The sequence below is a fragment of the Anolis carolinensis genome, unplaced genomic scaffold (genome assembly GCF_035594765.1).
Source record: "Anolis carolinensis isolate JA03-04 unplaced genomic scaffold, rAnoCar3.1.pri scaffold_13, whole genome shotgun sequence".
In the NCBI taxonomy this organism is placed as follows: Eukaryota; Metazoa; Chordata; class Lepidosauria; order Squamata; family Dactyloidae; genus Anolis; species Anolis carolinensis.
In genome coordinates, this window is record NW_026943824.1 from 9,563,707 (window position 1) to 9,582,771 (window position 19,065).

At 39.8% G+C, this 19,065-nt stretch overlaps 1 protein-coding gene and 1 long non-coding RNA gene across 15 annotated transcripts in view; one reads left to right on the plus strand and one right to left on the minus strand.

Moving 5' to 3' along the window:
• rbfox1 (RNA binding fox-1 homolog 1) overlaps positions 1-19,065 on the plus strand; it is a 1,150,117-nt gene that overhangs the window by 132,596 nt on the left and 998,456 nt on the right. The gene's annotated exons all lie outside the window — the stretch shown is intronic.
• Positions 439-17,775, minus strand: LOC134294234 (uncharacterized). Of its 2 annotated transcripts, none has more exons than XR_010001200.1 (3): positions 17,517-17,775; positions 13,842-13,898; positions 439-3,821 (listed from the first exon to the last, which is right to left on the minus strand). It is a non-coding gene; the product is annotated as an uncharacterized LOC134294234 (long non-coding RNA). The 2 variants fall into 2 exon arrangements; XR_010001201.1 differs by having other exon boundaries at positions 13,788-13,898.

The window sequence follows — 19,065 nt, forward strand, 5'->3', positions numbered from 1 at the left end:
CCTACACTGCCATATAATGCAGTTTCTGAATGCAGAGTAATTGCATTGAACTGGGTTATATGGGAGTGTAGACTGACTCATATAATGCAATTCAAAGAATTTAAACTGCATTCTGAAACTGGATTATATGGCAGTGCAGATCTAGCCTTAGACAGCAAATTCGAATCAGTCCATAAAAATAAGGCTTTCCTTGCCTTTTTTGTATGCAAAACTTTCATGTTGTATAATTCATGTTTGCAAATTAGAACTCAAATCCATTTCTCGATGTTTGTTTCCCTGGAAATTGGAAAACAGATCCATTAAGACAAAAAAGCATTGAAACCATTGGATACTTTTGCATAACAGATATGTTTTCTCAACGAAACGGTGTTCTGCTGATTTTCCACATGCATAAAAAGTAGCTGGGGCTAAATTATTCATTGCAACTTATTTGCTCAGTGCTAGTAATTTATTAATATTTGTCAAAAGCTGCTTAAACAGAAAACGGAACATGTCTTTGTATTAATCACATCAAATGCTATTATTACAACTTTAGATCATGTTGGAATGAGGCCCCGGTTTTCAAGGGGCAGGAAGCAGATAATGATGAACTGATGGTTCTTTAAGGCCTACCATGATAACACCTGAGAGGCAAGGAGAATTTCAATACGATACCATTAGAAACACAAAGGGTACATATGGGGGACAGAAGGTGTATAGACCCATTAATATTTATGAATTCATTATTCAGTATCCAATCAATCTCAAGCCTTACAGTCTTGGCCTACAGCAATGGTTGCCAACCTTTGTTTGACTAGGGCCCATTTTGTCCAGGGCCCTCTTTAACCAAGGACCACTTTGACCAGAGACCACTCTCTAACATTAGTACCACAAGGGTTACAAATCAGTTTTTGGTTATTTGGGTTGCTGATTCAGAAAATTGCATAGGATAGACCACATCAGCCAGTAGTCACCATCTGCTTGCCCACAGAAAACCATATTTAAGAATCTAGAGCTGATGTGGTCTATCCAATGCAATGGTCAGCTCTGTGGAAAGGAGTGGAAATAAAATTAATAAAAATAAATAAATAAAGAGGAAGGACGTTCATGGACTGGATTTTCGTTCTCATGACCCACTGCTGGTTGAGAACCACTGGCTTACAGCATGGATGGGGAAAGAATGACTCACAATGGTTTTAGAATTCTATTCTATAGCCTTTTCAACCACCAAAACTTCTTTCAAAGTTGCTGTGTCTGCCCCTCTGAACACCCCCCCCCCCAAAATACCTTCTTTCCCTTCCTTTTTCCCTTGGAAAATTATATGTGTGTGGAAGCAGCATGACATCTCATTGCTGAAGGAAAACCAAGGGTTTTTAGACATGCTTTGATGGGTTGTTGCCTCCAACACCACATAGGGCCCATTTACATGGGACACATACAGCAATGCAGTTCAAGACTGGAGTACTCCAAATCAGCGCCATTAGATTTATATGTCCACCCACAGAGATGGTTCAGCAGGTAGTGGATGTCCTCATGGTATGGAAACAGCCACTCCAATAGCCAGGTGGACTCCACACTGCCTAATAGCACAAAATCAGACCTTCACCCATACCTTTTGTTCTGATGTCCTTTGGCTTAGTAACAATCACCAGGCATGCAACTAAGGGTAGTTATCCCTTGTCACATCCACTGACAATCGCTGAAGCACGAGAGTGGCACGAGAGAGAGGAAAGGAGGAATCTCTCCCTCTTTCCGCTTTCCTTTTCCAACCACTCCATTGCTCCAACCACCATGATTGGATGAGACAAGTGACAACCAGTGCCAGTTTTGGTGCTAAGCCAAGGATGAGAGGGCCAGAGTAAGTATTATTCCCTGTCCCTAGGCCCAGGGAAAGTAGGATTGCCTTGTGAACAAGTGCAGATACTTCTGAACAAGTCTACAGAAATACCCGTAGTCTATCTACATTAGGGGGTGAAAAGACTCTATGCCAGTGTCCTCCCAGAGTAGAACCCAGGCATGGTCAAACTTCAGCCCTCCAGGTGTTTTGAACTTCAACTCTCACAATTCCTAACAGCCGGTTTTGTGCACAAAAGTAGTGTTGTTTTCAAAAGCAACTAAGGCCATTTTTAATTGAGGAAGGGGGGTGAAGGGAAGGTAGGGAAAAACATATGTGTGCCAAGTGAATTACACTGCAAAGGTCAAGGTGAATCATTTACCTTCAGTCAGGGCTCCAAATCTCAGACCAAATCATTATTTTCAGCAGAGAGTTTTAAAGTTCATCCCAGCTGAGGGAAGGAGAATGACAGAGTGGGATTTCTAAAAGGAAGTGGCGGATATTCATGGGTCAATCTTTCCTTGCCGTCTCCAATTAATCAGAGAGTTAAGGGAACAATGCAGGGCAGGAGGAGTTAATTATTCATAATTTCTATGCATTCCTACCGGCTTTTCCCCCCTGGTCAAATGTGAAATTAAATTGAGACTAGGTTTCTTTAGTTGGCTCAGCTAAAGCAACGTCAGCCTTCTTCCACCCTTGATCCACCTCCTATCAGCCTATAACTCCTGCCAGGATAATGGCAGATGTAGTCTGATACATCTGGAGGCTGCCTGGTTGGGAAGGATTCCTTTCAGTTGTCTGCGTTTTGGGTAGGAGATCCATTCCAGGTGCTAAGAGAGCTATCCAAGATAGGTCTTAGTTTGGCTCCTTGGAGAAATCATTGCATGGAATGGATTGAGCAGTCCACTGGTTTCCACTGGTTTATGTGTGATTTAAACCAAGCAGCAGATACTTTAAACTCCTCCTCTGAGATATTCTGGAAGAGAATGGACAATGTTGACGGTTCAACCAGGCTTGTTCATATAGCAATAAATGAGGACATGTCGTTGATTGAACAGAGCAATGTATTGAGCAACCCAGTTAAGAGTGCATCTACACTGTAGAATTAATGTAGCTTCACTCCACTTTAACTACCATGGCTCAATGCTATGGAGTCATGGCAATTGTAGTTTTAGCCTTCTACACCAAATAGTACTGGTGTGTCACCAAACTGCAGCCGTTCAAGAGATGCCAAATAACATTAATTCTACAATGCAGATGCAATCCAAGTTTTTTCTTCCAGAAAGAAGGCAAGATTATATGTTATGCCTCCTCTCTCCCACATCCAATCTCTTTCATTTTTAAAAAAATAGTATTATTACATGTCAAATTTTTGATAAATGGATTATTGCTGGGCATCTTTGAAGTAAAGCAATGAAGCTATAGTGAAGGAGAAAGGTGGAAACAAACAGTTTGCTTAGCTGTTTCCTCCTTGAAAAGATCAACAGAAGGTCCCTCTAATAATGTCATAACTAGGAGCTATCTCATTTCCCCCGAAATGGGCTCTGTAGTCATAAATCATTTTCTAAAATATGCCTGCGTTCCATCACAGAAGGATCTTCAGGGACTGTATATGAGGCTCTGTCTTTTCAACGATGGGGTGGGCTGGGGGGAGAGAGAGAAAGAGCGACAGAAAGAGAAAGAGAGACAACATTTATAATAGAGTTCAATGTTCTTGAAAGCTGACAACCTCTGAAATTGACTTCATGTTCTCCGGCAGACAATGAGACATTATAATAGACGGGGAACATCATTAACATCATTATCTACAATGTGGCCTCCGAACAGCATCTTGCTTCTTCTTCTCACTCATTTGTTTCCACACTGCTGAATGTCTTGTGGCTTTTAGTAAGTAGCTTGTGATGTGCATTTTCCACAGATGGTGGTGGGCAGGTCCATGTGAGGAATTCTATGGAGACTTGCAGATGGTGCCTGATGGATTCGGGTAGGGAAATAGATACGTCAGCATCTATGAGGAACAGAAGCAGGTTGAGTATGTGAGTTGTAGGAATCCTTACTAAAAGCCACAAGAGTTTCTGAGCATTGAACAGTTTCTAAAAATCAACAATATACACAAACACATCATATCAAGTATAGATTCACTGCTGCTTGACATGAAATCCACTGGTCATCATTGCTTGGGCTTTGGAAGCACAGTGTTGTTGTTGTTGTTGTTGTTGTTGTTGTTGTCGTTGTGTGCCTTCAAGTTGTTTCCAATGTTTCATGTCTCTATAACAGTGTTTCCCAACCTTTGGGTCTCCAGGTGTTTTGGACATCAACTCCCAGAAATCACAGCCAGCTTACGAGCTGTTAGGAAGTGTGGGAGCTGAAGTCCAAAACACCTGGAGGCCCAAAGCTTGGGAACCATTGCAACCCTATCACAAAGTTTTTTGGAGCTGAGAGTGTGCGACTTGTCCAGGTAACCCAGTAGAACTCTATGGCCAAGTGAGTGATTGCATCCTGACCTACAAAGTCATAGGTCCCATTCTGAAACTGCATTATATGGCAGTGTAGATGGTGCCATAGTCAGCATGCAAACCACTACATCTCAAAATGAAATGAAGTTTCACACTACTTTTACCATGCTGTGATTCAATCCTTTGGAATCATGGGAGTTGTACTTTGGCGAGGTACCAGCACTCTAGGGCAGGGAAGGTTAAAGAACTTGTAAAGCTATAATTCCCAGGATTCTGCTGCACTAAGACATGGCGCTCCATGCAGTCATGCTGGCCACATGACCTTGGAGATGTCTATGGACAACGTCGGCTCATCGGCTTATTTATTTATTTATTTACAGCATTTATATTCCGCCCTTCTCACCCCGAAGGGGACTCAGGGCGGATCACATTACACATATAGGCAACATTCAATGCCTTTTAACATAGAACAAAGGCAAACAAACATAGGCTCCGAGCGGGCCTCGAACTCATGACCTCCTGGTCAGAGTGATTCATTGCAGTTAATTGCAACTGCACCACAGCCCGGGCTTAGAAATGGAGATGAACACCAACCCCCAGAGTTGGTCACGACTGGACTTAACGTCAGGGGAAACCTTTACCTTTACCTTTAAGCCATGGTGGCTAAAGTGGTGTCAAACTGCAACAATTCTATATCTGAGAAGAACCAGTTTTAAGTAGAGAAAAAAGCGAACATGGCATGGACAGAATCATTTCAAAGGATTTCAAAAGTGTCCTGATTTTGGAGCCCCCCCCCCCATGGTGCAGCGGGTTAAACTGCTGAGCTGCTGAACTTGCTGACCAAAAGATCGCTGGTTTGAGTCTGGGGAGTAGGGTGAGCTTCAGCTATTAGCCCCAGCTTCTGCCTATCTAGCAGTTCGAAAACATGCAAATGTGAGTAGATCAACAGATACCGCTCTGGCGGGAAGGTAATGGCACTCCATGCAGTCATGCTGGCCACATGACCTTGGAGGTGTCTAGGAACAATGCAGGCTCTTCAGCTTAGAAATGGAGATGAGCACCAACCCTCAGCGTCATACACAATTAGATTTAATGTCAGGGGAAAACCTTTATCTAACCTAAACCTTAACTTTTTTTTTGTAATAGTCATTGGAAGAAAATTCAACTTCTATTCAACTTCTGCCTTCATTTAGTCAACACCAAATGGCAGCCACACACAAAACAACCAGGAAAATAAACAATGAAATAAGCAAATCTATCTACACATAGCAAGGAATACAGCACACTGAACTCAGCTCTTTTGAATCAATGTGTATATGTTTGCACTTTAAGGTCTGTCTTGTTTCTATTGTTTTCTCTTCATAGTAAAATAAAACAAACCAAGAAGAAATCTTCAAGAAATCAGCACCTCTGAGCACCAAAAAGCAACTGACCTTTTATCCCGAGTTGTCAGCATGTAGATGCTGTGGCATTTTGCTAGCACAAAATATAAACTTTACAATGTAATCTTTGGGATTCAAGGGGTAAATAGATTTCTTGCCTTCCGATTTAAAGCTCCTGAGTGAAAACACGGTAATGAAAATCTATCATTGTCAAATGAAAATTGTCAGGTTTGATTGCCTGCTTAAAAAGGGGGGTGATAGCCAGTTGGCGGTCTGTGAGCTATCTGAAGATACTTGCTTCATGCCATCTCATGGAAATGTTTCTTCAATGAGAATTGATGACTTCTGGCTGCTGAGCTATTGGGCCTTCAGGTGGACTGGAAGACAAAATAAGTGTTTGGGAAGTTGGCAGTCTGAATTCTGAGCTGGACAGAAGAAGGATCCTTGGTCAGAATCCAACTGCATACTTCAGAGGAGAGAATTTGGCAGCCAATAGACCTGGTGTGACTTCTGGAGGTCAGATGTGACCTGTAGGACCTTTACCACCTTCTAAGCTCTCAACACAGAAACCAAAAACTTTATCCCTTATAATGATAGCTATATGTGAAGGACGAAGTCATCTTCCTATGTTGGGTGAACACAAAGTCCTTATATAGCTTGAGGCCCTGTTGTCTCCATTGGCATAATGATCCACTTGGAGAAGAAGGTGATGGAACCTGATGGTGATGGAGATGATGGAAAGGTGAAAGAAGAGTGAACAGCGATGGGGAAGAAGTGGCAAACTTTGAGTTATTATTTTAACAAATGGCTTTGGGAATCATCCAAACCAAACGCTATAGTATGTCCTTAAATGGCATGCCCAATTCACCAGGCAGGAAAGTTGTGGAATGGGAACCTGCTCTACAGCTTCACGTTGGTTCAGCAGGCGGACTGTCTGATGCTGGTTGCCTGCAATTGCAGCCATCAGTTAGATGGGATCTGTAATTTTTGATAGCATCATGAGTAAACATCCAGTGGCCTTATTTGAGAGATGCTAGCTCTAACAGGATTCCTATTGGATAGAAGAAAATAAAATTTATTTTCAAAGGAATCTGCCAGTGTTTCTCTCTTCCTCCCTCTCTCACACATACCTCATTCTAGACTTACTTTTCTCCCTAAAGAGCAGTAATAGCCTGGAAAGGATATCGAACGCCCATCCATTATCTACATCTAGCTTATCAATAAAGGTGTCATCAGCCTATTTGAGGTAATTACCTAAAGGTGCCCTCTGATGGCAAAACTTTCCCAAACAATTCAGACTGGCTTGACTCTTAGGTTATGACACTTGAAAGCTTGAATCTTGTAAAAAAAGAAAAACAAAAAAACAGGGATAAGCAGCAAAGAGCAGCGGTTCCATGAGGATAAAACAAGGCTCAATGTTATTTTTCTTTCTTTCTCTATATCTTTGATGCCTCAATTCTATAAATTACTGGAGGCAGTCTGCATTTCGGATGGAAACCAGAGTGGTTCTTTCATGTTATTCCTTTCTGTTTATTTTTGAAGTAAGAATGATCCTCAGTACAAATATCTATCTATCTATCTATCTATCTATCTATCTATCTATCTATCTATCTACATCTTCCTAACATATTCCTTTTGGAAACAGATTCATATTTTCGACCAAACTCAGCAATATATACACACACACACACACACACACATACATATAGTAAAGTTAAAGGTGTTCACCTGACATTAAGTCTAGTTGTGTCCAACTCTGGGGATTGGTGCCCATCTCTATTTCTAAGCTGAAGAGTCATAGTTGTCTGTAGACACCTGCAAGTTCATGTGGCCAGCATGACTGCATGGAGCACCATTACCTTGCTGCTGGAGCAGTACCTATTGATCTACTCACATTTGCATGTTTTCAAAATGCTAGGTTAGCAGAAGCTGGAGCTAACAGTGGGAGCTCACCCAACTCCCCAGACTTGAACCATCAACCTTTTGGTCAGCAAGTTCAGCATCTCAGTGGTATAACCCACTGTGCCACCAGGGGATCCTATACACACAAATACATATACATTTCTTAAGTGTTGTGTAACTCTGATGAGGAATATTCTGCACATTCTGCACAAAATGGTTTTCTTCACAAATTAATAATAATAATAATAATAATAATAATAATTATTATTATTATTATTATTTTATTTTTTACCCGCCTCTCCTCATGGCTTAAGGCAGGTTACAAAACAATTAAAATACACAAACACAGCAAAAATACTACAAATACACACACTAAAAGTTTCATACTAAAATGTATTACTATGAAATACATATGAAAACAGAGAAAACAGAGATTCAGCAATAAAACTATGAGTGAATTTGTAGAGGACAAGTTCCCTATAGCATTTTGTACACAACAGCAGGGCACAGAAATACAATTTTCTGCATGGAAAGTGCTTTTGTTTTTCCTATGCAGTGTTTGAATTTGGCACATTTCTAGACTTCTAAAAGTCTAGAACTGACCAATTTTTGAAAACTCTCATTGTAGGAAAAATGGCTAAAATTGCTTCTTTGCAGAATGGAATTAGAAAATGATTACATTCCCAGTAGTAGCATGACTGTTTTAGATGCAAAAGATCTTATTCTGCTGTCATCATTTACAGCTTTAAAAGAAGTGTGGTGGAAAATCTAGGGAGTATCTCTGCTTGGCAAGCTACTAGACAAAGCAGGCTCAGGATCTGAATTTAGAAATTATATTATGGGTGCATGGGTGGAGGTACCTTTCTCTCTTCCTCCCTCCCCATTGGTAACTGGTACTCAGGGCACATTATAAATGCCTTTTTTTAAAGAAGAAGAAGGTTTCATTTTAGGCATATTATGCCCCTTTCAAGCAGCCATCTGTTGAAACAGCTTTGTTGAAAGGTAGGGGGAAAAAAGATGCATGACTTCCCTCCACCTCTGTTCTGCCAGGGCCAAAAGGTTTCCCATCTGCCAAGCACACCGCAGGTTTCATGACTCAGAAATGCTGTCTCCAGGCTATGCAGGGATGCTACACTTACTTAAAAGTGCCTTGCTGAAACATTCGGCTGTGAAGGTGACTTTAGAAGATGCAAACTAGTTGCCATCCTTCAAAAGGGATCAGAAGGCAGGCTTTTTACGATAGATGAAACTCTAGCTCCCTCCCTCCCAGAACTGTTGTCTTTTTCTTGCCCTGCACCTATCCCTATTGCTCCATCTTGGTCCCTTCCATTAGAATTATTTCTGTAAGTGGTACCACATGAGTAAATAGGAAGCTAAAGGTCCTACACCAGTGCTCCACATATGGAACAGTAGTGATACCTCGGATTATGGTAACTGCATGATCTCTCAACTAAGGTTCAAATGCACTTCTTTGTCTTGCCTATTGATTATGTTGAGAAGTGATAGACAGAATATCAATAATATTTGATGCATTTTTTCACTACCTTCTGGGTATATTTCTGAGCAGAATATACTTAGGAATGTGTAATTGCCATGTGAAAATGGTCCACATTCTTTCCTAATTATCTATCTCAACTATGGCCATGTCTGTAAGAAACTGTTCAGTTAAGACCGGGCTCTTATTATGCATGCATAACTCAAGGTTAATTGAACATAACATTGTTTCAGTTGGGTACCAGGAGCTCTTCACCTGCCCCTTGTTCTCTGCCCAAGATCTCCTCCTATCAGCTGTCAAGCCCCTTGGAGCTCCATTTCACCCATTAAATGGCCAGAAAAGAGTAAAGAAATGAAAGAAGGAGGTGACTCAGTTGATGTTCATGTCTCCCAACCTCACTGCAGTTCTCAAGACCAGAGAAGATGAAGAATGTCCTTGTTGGTTGTGCTCCACATGTTACACGTTATATTCTCTGGAAGCATTGCAAACTTTGACCTTAAAGCAGGATCAGAAAGACCAATGGTCACCTAGATATTACTGGTTTCCAAATCCTGAACCAACCATGGAATTATTTATGACCAATCAGATCTGGAATTCAACAAAATCTATCTTACGTTTACTCCAAACAGCCACTAGATTTATTATAATCACAATGACAGTTTTCAGGCCTTCCACGAATGTGAAGGACATGCATGGGCCTTGCTGGTACTGCAGTGATATTGGTTGTCCTTTGAAAGCTTTGTTAATAGCTACCCAGAGAATAATAACCATTTTAGTTTTTAAAGTTACTAAAATCTCTTTTCTACTTTTTTGGGGGGAGGGAAAGTTGCAGTGATATTCAATTGTTTGAGAGGTGTTTTTCTCTTTTAATGTTTAGCTAAGCCTTTGAAATTTAAAGCAGAGTTTTAAAACACATTCAAAGGTGTCTTGGGACCCACTTTGAGTCACTATCTTGGAAATGCTTCTGAACGCCAAGGCCTTTCAATCACTTTGAGGCTTTGATTTAATTTTTTTAGAGCTCATTTGAACAGACTCCATATTCCAATAGACATTTTGTAATTGAAAAAAGAAGTATTATATAACCCCCAAATGTAATGATGGACACAGATTTTTCAAGAGTAAATTGAAAATGGCATCCATGGGCTTCTGTGGTGGGGATCTCAAATAATTAACCATAGAAGCAAATAAGGAACTCTTTCTATTCAGAGCAAATTGGAGAGCTTTGTTCAGCGCATGATGTTTCCTAATGGAAAAGCAGGAAGCTGATTTAAGGTCTTGCACATTAAATTTGCTTCGCTGACAAGAGAAGCACACTGCGGAATGAAGATATGATTCGAAAAATCATTTGGGTACAACTGTTTTGTTGTTATCCATCCCATCTGAGTTGATACATAATTCATTCTTCCTGAAAGTGTCACGACTGAAGTGTTTGTGACATCTGAGGCATCTCGCTTGTTTCTCAGTAACAGTTATCTTTTGTCATTATTGTTGTTCAAACAACAAGGACAATAATGCTGACTGTTATCCATCTTTGCCAACATTTTCTCAAGTTGCTTTCTTCTGCCTGTCTTTCGCTTTCAGATAGGGCACTCCAGGAACTGGATATTTTAGTCTACAGCTGGTCAGTTCCTACTTTCCTATAGAACTACTAAATGTATATGAGGAAGACAATCTGTTCTATGCTAGCTGTAAAAGATTTTTCCAAAGCATTGAATCTATTTAAAAGTAAGTTTCAGTACCTAGGACAGCTCTTTAAAGGCTGAGGTTGGATCTACATTGCCCTATATCCCTGGATCTGATCCCAGATTATCTGCTTGTCCCAGGTTATCTTGCAATGTAGACTCATATTAAAAAAGCAAATAATCTGGGATCAGATCCTAAGATATAGGACAGTATAGATAAATGGTTCCCAACCTGTGGTCTGTGGACCACCAGTGGTCTGCAAGAACTAAAATATGGTCCACAGCCTCACAGTTACTACTATGGATAATAACAGAGTCCAACCAATTTTTTTCTTTGTGTCTTCATTTTTAGGCCTGTTTCTGGGGTTATTTGGAGTGCAGATTCAGAAAATTGCATTAGATAGACCACATCTGCTCTAGATGATTGAATATGGTTTTTTGTGGGCAAGCAGATGGTGACTACTGGTTGTTCTGTATCAGAAACTAGAGCTGATGTGGTCTATCCAATGCAGTTTTCTGAATCAGCACCCCAAATAACCAAACTGAATCTGAAGTTGACCAAAAACTGCTTCGTAACCCTTTTGGTACTAATGTTGGAGAGTGGTCCTTGGTCAAGTGATCCCTGGTCAAATAAAGGTTGGGAACCACTGGTGTAGATCTGTCCTGAATTAAATATAGTTTCCAGCTATTCCTGACCAAAATACCAATTGCCATTTCACAGTGCTCATACCAGCAGCCCATTTCATCATTTACTCATTTATTTAACATATATTCAATTTCTATCCTGTCGTAATCCCAGGATTGGGTCTAAGGCATATTTATGGGGAAAAAACAAGTTAAAGTCTTGTTTTAGAAACTTAAAATAATAATTTAATGGCAGTATTATTTAAAACAATTGACAGTGAAGAATGCATTTAAAATGCAATTATTCATATAGCAACCACTTCACACACTTTGCTTGGACTTCTGCCTGCAGAAACTCCCTGTATTCCAGCAATCCTGGTAACAATGTTGAAAATGGATCCTTTATCTTACTGAATGAAAAATTCTGAACAGATCTCCTGACTTCCATTTAATTTCTGGTCTCCAGCTTCTCCACTGTCCCTCTGATATGCATCAGAACATATCTGGATGCTATTTGTCATAACAGCGGGCACTTCTCATCCCCACAAATATATAAGACATCTAAGTTTGGCTGGTATTATACCCATGAGGAATTGGAATACAACATTTATGTGCTACAGAGTTCTGGGTTTTGTAGATTAGGGAGGAGCCTTTATACTTCCAGAGAACTCCTGGGCCTCCCTAAACTACAAGTCCCAGAATTCTGCAGGAGGTAGGCACAGCATTCAAGGTGGATTGAAGTGGAACAATGCTCAAGTCTGATGAGGCCCTAGGACTGAGATGGCGGGGAACCGATTCTTGTAACTGAGGTCACAACTGCTTTAACCAGCCTTCTACCTCCACTTTTGCAATGTTGGGGAATAGGGAGAGTTCAGTCAGATTTGAACAAGAGCTGAGGCTTGTCTCTGTTATTAAAAGTATGAGAGAGAAAGAGGAAATAAAGATGTCCCATTAGATCTAGCCAGAATAATATCCGTGAGAGGAAAAAAGGTGGAAGGGAAGGAGAAGCCTTCCTTCAGTATTAAATGACTGCTGGGGATGGGGCGGGGGGGGGGGGGGCAGAGAATTAAATTGTTTTCCTCTTCAGTTGGAATGGGCTAGGTACAGTGAGATTAAGGACATCAGAAAATGTGCAAATGACTGACAGTCACAGGCAATTGATTGCCAGCCAGATGAGATGCCGGGACTGACATATCCTAGTAGGACAGCATACACATCTCCAAATAGGAATGAAAGGTTATTTTCCCCCTAGTTTGTTTTAAATTTCCTTCCTTCTCAATAAATGTGAGAAATAGTGCAATCAGAGTTCCATTTGTCTATCTAAACATTTCCATCATCTTCTTTGATCTCCCGTATGTGTCTCTCTACGCCGGGACAGAACTCGGTGCATGTTGCTGCATATGCAATTCCACTAAATGTACACTTTCTCCCTCCTTCCACATTCCCTCCATCCCTTAAAATAATTAGATAATCATATTGCCTTTTCAAAGACAGCATATATCATTTGAGCTGTGCAGTGTTTCTTAACTTTGCTTTAACAAGCAATATTCCGAACCCTATGACTTGTGACCTTGCCAGTGATTCTTGGTGAAACTTTCATGACCCCCAAATTATTTTTCTTCTGACAGAAGTGGGTTTTTAAAGTGCTTTCCAACAGCTTTATCTAGTAGAAATAATTTCCTGAACATGTATGGTCAATGGTTCTTTTGGCCACTTCACTAATAAGAGTTTAGGGTTTTATTTTTGTGATTTCTTCTTCTTTGTTCTTTCTTATTAGGAAGAGGGTAGGGAATAGCTGGGGGAGGAAGCTGCTTGAACAAAATCAATTGATTAGAAGCTGCAATTTCTGTCTTGCGGGACCAGTGTAAGCATGAAGTGGGTGCATAAGAGATGGTGCATTTTTCTCATCAACACTTTCCCCGGGCGTTGAAGTTTGGAATTACCTGAACTTATCACCAAAGTGGAACCAATGAATTACAAACAAGAACCTGACAGTGTTTGATTGCCAACGCTGTGGCCTAAATCAGAATGCTAACTAAAAGTATGCTCATGGAACATTGAAACTTAGTAAAGTGTAGGAAACAGAATCCTGGCTGTGTCACATATTCAATTACACAAGTAGTTGTACATCAATGGGGAGTAGTCCCATTGATTCATGGAGTACTCTAGTTTTACAACTTAAGCTCATACGAAACTATTGCACTTGTGATGGACAAGAACCCTTGGGCATATCCAGGGTGCTTCTCCTGTTATGCTTCTTTGCCTCTTTGGAGACAGAGCGGATATTAAACTGTAATTGAATGGTAACTTAGTAACTGAATCCCCAAATCTCACCATGTACTTTTTTAGGGGAGGGGAAATTCAATGAGCAAGCTTTAGAGAAAGATGTGGAGCAAAGTTGCCAGCAAAGTTCAGAAGGAAAATTATGCGTACTTGGTAGAAGCTGTTCCTTTGGGATCCAGCCTTAGTTTCTTGCAAAATGCTTACTTTTAGCGATTCCCTTGCCAAATTCTCTGCTCAGGGTAAAGGTTACGGCCACGGCGTCTGTACAATAAGGATAAGAAAAGGGTTTACTGGGTTTACTTCTCTCTCTTGAAAATATTCATTGCAGACCTCCTGAGACTAACAATAGAATGCATCTGACTCCAGGAAACAACCCCAGCCACCTGGGAGGCTTCCAACATATTTCTGAGGGGAAACAAGCACATTCTCACGCATAACATTCAGAAGGTATGGCTCATTTAAAAACTGGAGAAATGTGCTACAGTCTAGGGATGGGAATATTGTAGCCTTTGGTATGAAACCCCCTCAAAGCCCCAGGGATCCCACCAAAATTGGCTGGGAAAAGTGGTTGTAAAAATTGCAGGGTCATAGCAATACATTATATTATAAGCATTGATATATCACTGCTAATAATATCACCTTAAGCATGATTATTTTTTGCTCCAAATGTTATTTGGAGTGAGGACCTGTAGCCCTTTAGTACTCTACAGGAGCACAAGATCTAGTAATATAGACCTCCATCCTATGGTTCTCAACCTTCCTAATCCACAACCCCTTGATACAGTTCCTCATGTTGTCGTGACCCCCCAACCATAAATTTATTTTTGTTGCTACTTCATAACTGTCATTTTGCTACTGTTATGAATCGTAATGTAAATATCTGATATGCAGGATGTATTTTCATTCACTGGACCAATGATTTTGTCATATGACTGTTGTAGTTGCTGGCATTTATAGTACACCTACAATCAAAGAGCTTTCTGGACTTCACCAATGATGGAATTGAACCAAATATGGCACACAGAATTCCCATGACCAACAGGAAACACTGGAAGGGTTTGGTGGGCATTGACCTTGAGTTTGGGAGTTGTAGTTCACCTACATCCCGAGCCCTGTGGACTCAAACAATGATGGATCTGTATAAAACGCAACTTTTATACATCATCATAACATGGACATCAACTTCTCTAAACATTTGTAGATCAAGTTTATAGTGTTTACAATATTCCTTACCACAAAATTTTTTAGTCATTAATTACTGTTCATGAAGCCACACTGCAAAACTTTTAAGTACACTTCTGACACAGAATGATTGATGGATCATCCCACAAACTTCAGATAAACCTTTGATCTTCAGCATTAATTTTGTTGCTCATAACTCCTCAAATAACCCTTTGACACTGAGCGATAAGGCTTTAATGCATCCTAGCTAATAGAAATTACTGAGACCACCTCAAGCATCAGGTTTTATATCTCGCTCAAAATTCAGTGTGAACTTGCCCTTGGCTTCCTCTTAACGCAATCACAGCTTTTTTGTATTTATTTCTATCTCCACATTTTAATTATATCTTTAAAAGAAGTGTCTGTTTATTTGGCATTTTGTTCACTTGTAGCTCACATTTTGAAATAAGATATTTTCCACCGAGGGAGTCAGCATGAGGTAGTGGCTTGGATGTAAGAATAGGGTTTTTGGAGAGTTTGGGTTCAACGTTACTTATCCATGGAACACTTGGGCAATTCACTCTCTCTCAGCCTGAAAGGAAGGCAATCCCATACCTCCTCTGAAGCAGTCCTGCAAAGACAACCCATAGGATAGTGTTCCCAGAACCTATTTCAGATTTAATTGGGTCATTTTATTTGGTTTCTCATCCTCAGACACGCTCTGCAGACCTATCTTCAGATTTAACATCCCTTCAGATACATTCTGGTTCTCTGTCTATATATTTTCTCAGAACTCAGTACATACTAATAGTGACTTTAATTATACCAGCTAAGACAGAAGTGTTCCTATTACAATTCACAGAAATGGAATGCATATATACTGGCTTAGTTGACAACAACAACCAACTGTTGGATTAAGGGTATATTCTCTAGGATTTTAACCCCTTTTTGCGGAAGAAGACTGCTTTGCTTAAGAGCCCATCTCATTCAATAGGGTTTGTAAGGGAAAGCACTGGAAATTTTAGATCTGAGACGAACTTGAGCAATGTAAGGCAGATAGGAAGCATTCTAGATCTAACTACCTATCATTCTAGATCTATCTATCTATCATTCTAGATCTATCTATCTTCCTGCCCATCCATCACATTCTTAGTCCACAAACTCTTGTGATATGTTCACTTTAGGATTCCCATAAGTTGGAAATGATTTGAAGGCACAAAAAAGCAAAAGTTTATCCGTATCTGTAGCTTAAACTCTGATGAACTAAAGCAGTGGTTCCCAAACTTTTTTTTGACCAGGGACCACTTTGATCAGGGTCCACTCTCCAACATTAGTACCAAAAGGATTGTGAATCAGTTTTTGGTCAACTTTAGATTCGGTTTGGTTATTTGGGGTTCCGATTCAGAAAATTGCATAGGATAGACCACATCACCTCTAATTTCTGATATATAACATGTGCCATCCAGTAGTCACCATCTGCTTGCCCACAGAAACCCATATTTAATAATCTAGATGTGGTCTATCCAATGTAATTTTCTGAATCGGCACCCCAAATAACACCAGAAACAGGTCTAAAAATGAAGACAACTAGGTGCCCCCGCTTCCAGGTGCCACATGGAACAGCTCCACTGAGAGAGGGAGGAGACGGAGGAGAAGCAGCAGTCAGGAGGCTTGTTGTCACACCTTTCATGGGTAGTCAGTCTCTCCCCACTACCCTGTTTCCCCGAAAATAAGACATCCCCAAAAAATAAGACCTACCCTGTTTCCCCGAAAATAAGACAGGGTCTTATATTAATTTTTGCTCCCAAAAATGCACTAGGTCTTATTTTCAGGGGATGTCTTATTTTTCCATGAAGAAGAGCTCACATTTAGAACAACAAAATGAACATTTATTATATACTGTAAAGTAGTTGTCATCACAAACCAGCATAACCAGACAAACTATGAATCCTATCAAGAATTTCTTGTTACTACCATTATTTACATGTACAACAATCTATGGTACCTCTTGCAATTTAGGTTTCACAAGGTTTCCACGCTGATTTCTCTCTATTCTAGTTTCAATGTAGTCATGAATGATGAATAATATAATATACTATAATAATAATATGATAATATAATAATAATATAATGATATACAATATATTAATGAGATAATATAATATAGGATATAATAATAACAGAAAATGATAATAATATGGTATTAATAGGATAATATAATAATGGGATATAATAACAGAATAGCATAATAATATAATAATAATAGGATAATATAATAGAATAATAGAATGGAATAGAATGATATAAAATATATTAATAGGATAATATAAAATGGAATATAATAATAATAACAGAATATGCTAATAATAATAAAATAATAATATGATAATATAATAGAATAATAGTATAGAATATAATGATATAAAATATATTAATAGGGTAATATAAAATGGAATATAATAATAACAGAATAATAATATAATAATATGAAAATATAATAGAATAATAATAGAATAATAATATAATGATATAATAATAATAGAAAAATATAATATAATGATTTAAAATATATTAATAGGATAATATAATAATGGGATATAATAATAGTAACAGAATATGATGATAATAATATGGCAATAGAATAATAATATAAAATAATCAGTTTCATGGCATAGGATAGGAATAAGGATGAGAGGAGAATCCCAATGCGTCCTGTACCTTTAAGAAGCTGAAGCCTTGGGGACGAGTGCAAAGCCCTCTTCCTTCCCTCCCACCCTCCCTTGCCCTGGCTCCAGGAGCCAATCAGAAGCCTCTGGGAAGAAGGGAGCATGGCCAGCATGGCCAGGACGGAGAAGGAAGAAACGGCAGCGCAGGCAGCAGCCACGGAAGGTTTTCAAGCCTCGGCTGGGGGACAGGCAAGGCGAGGGAGGGAGGGAGGGAGGCACAGAAAGCAAGCACTTTCCCTCCCTCCCTCCCTCCCTCCCTCCCTCCCTCCCTCCTGTGTATGTATGTGTGCTGCTTCTGCCCTGCAGCCATGCTTCCCAATGGAACTCTGCTGCAGCCTTAGCTGCTAGGTCTTACTTTCAGGGGAGGCCTTATATTTGGCAATCCCCCCAAAACCCTGCTAGGTCTTATTCTTTGGGGAGGTCTTATTTTCGGGGAAACACGGTAGTAGAAGTCTTGCTGAATTGCTAAATATAAGGCCTCCCCCAAAAGTAAGACCTAGCAGTTTTTGTTTGGAAGCATGCCCAGCGCCTGCCAAACAGAACACCAGAGCATGCAGGATTGGTAAATGTACATACCAGTTGTACATGGAAATAATGGTAGTAACAAGAAATTCTTGATAGGATTCACAGTTTGTCTGGTTATGCTGGTTTGTGATGACAACTACTGTACAGTATATAATAAATGTTCATTTTTTTGTTCAACAATAAATGTGAATTCTTCATGGAAAAATAAGACATCCCCTGAAAATAAGACCTAGCACATCTTTGGGAGCAAAAATTAATATAAGACACTGTCTTATTTTCGGGGAAACACGGTAGACATCCCTGTTGCCTCGGCACTATAAGGGAGTTTTGCGAGACGAGTTGCTCTCGTTGCAACAGTGTTGTAACAGTGAGGCCGCAGACCATATTTAATTCTTGGGGACCACAGTGGTCAGGAACCACTGAACTAAAGGAATGTTTCAAGTTTGGAAAGAGATTACCCTTTTGAAGAAAGAAGTTACAAGAAGTGATTTGATGTCTATGTATTACAATTAGTGAATGAACAAATGGAGCAAATTTTAGAGAGACATCATGTACAGGGTAGAATATGAGCAATCCATATGTGGTCTACTGAGCCATTGGTTTAATAGCAAATGGGGAAAAGAGGGTGTAAAGAGAATTAACATGAAGCACTACAGATGGAAATATGCCCTCTTATCACTTTATTCATTCAATCTGCGTTTCCTAAGCTTCAGGGAGCTGGGAAAGCAATTTCCAAGTGAGGGCTATGTATGGGAAGAGCCCTTCTTTAGAGCTGCATTTCTTATCCTGAAAACATATCGTGCTATTATAGATTCTCTCCTAGCTCTGCATTTGACTAGCCCTTAGTCAAACTGTAATCCTCTCTGCGGACTTGTGATTTTCACCTACAGCCTTGTAGGAACCTGATAGCCCCAGGCCCTTAGCAACAAAAGAGAACATGGGATCAGTTATCTGCAAAATGTTTGCAAGAAAAGCCCAGTTGCTTTGCAGCTCATTCCACAGAAGAGAGTAATATA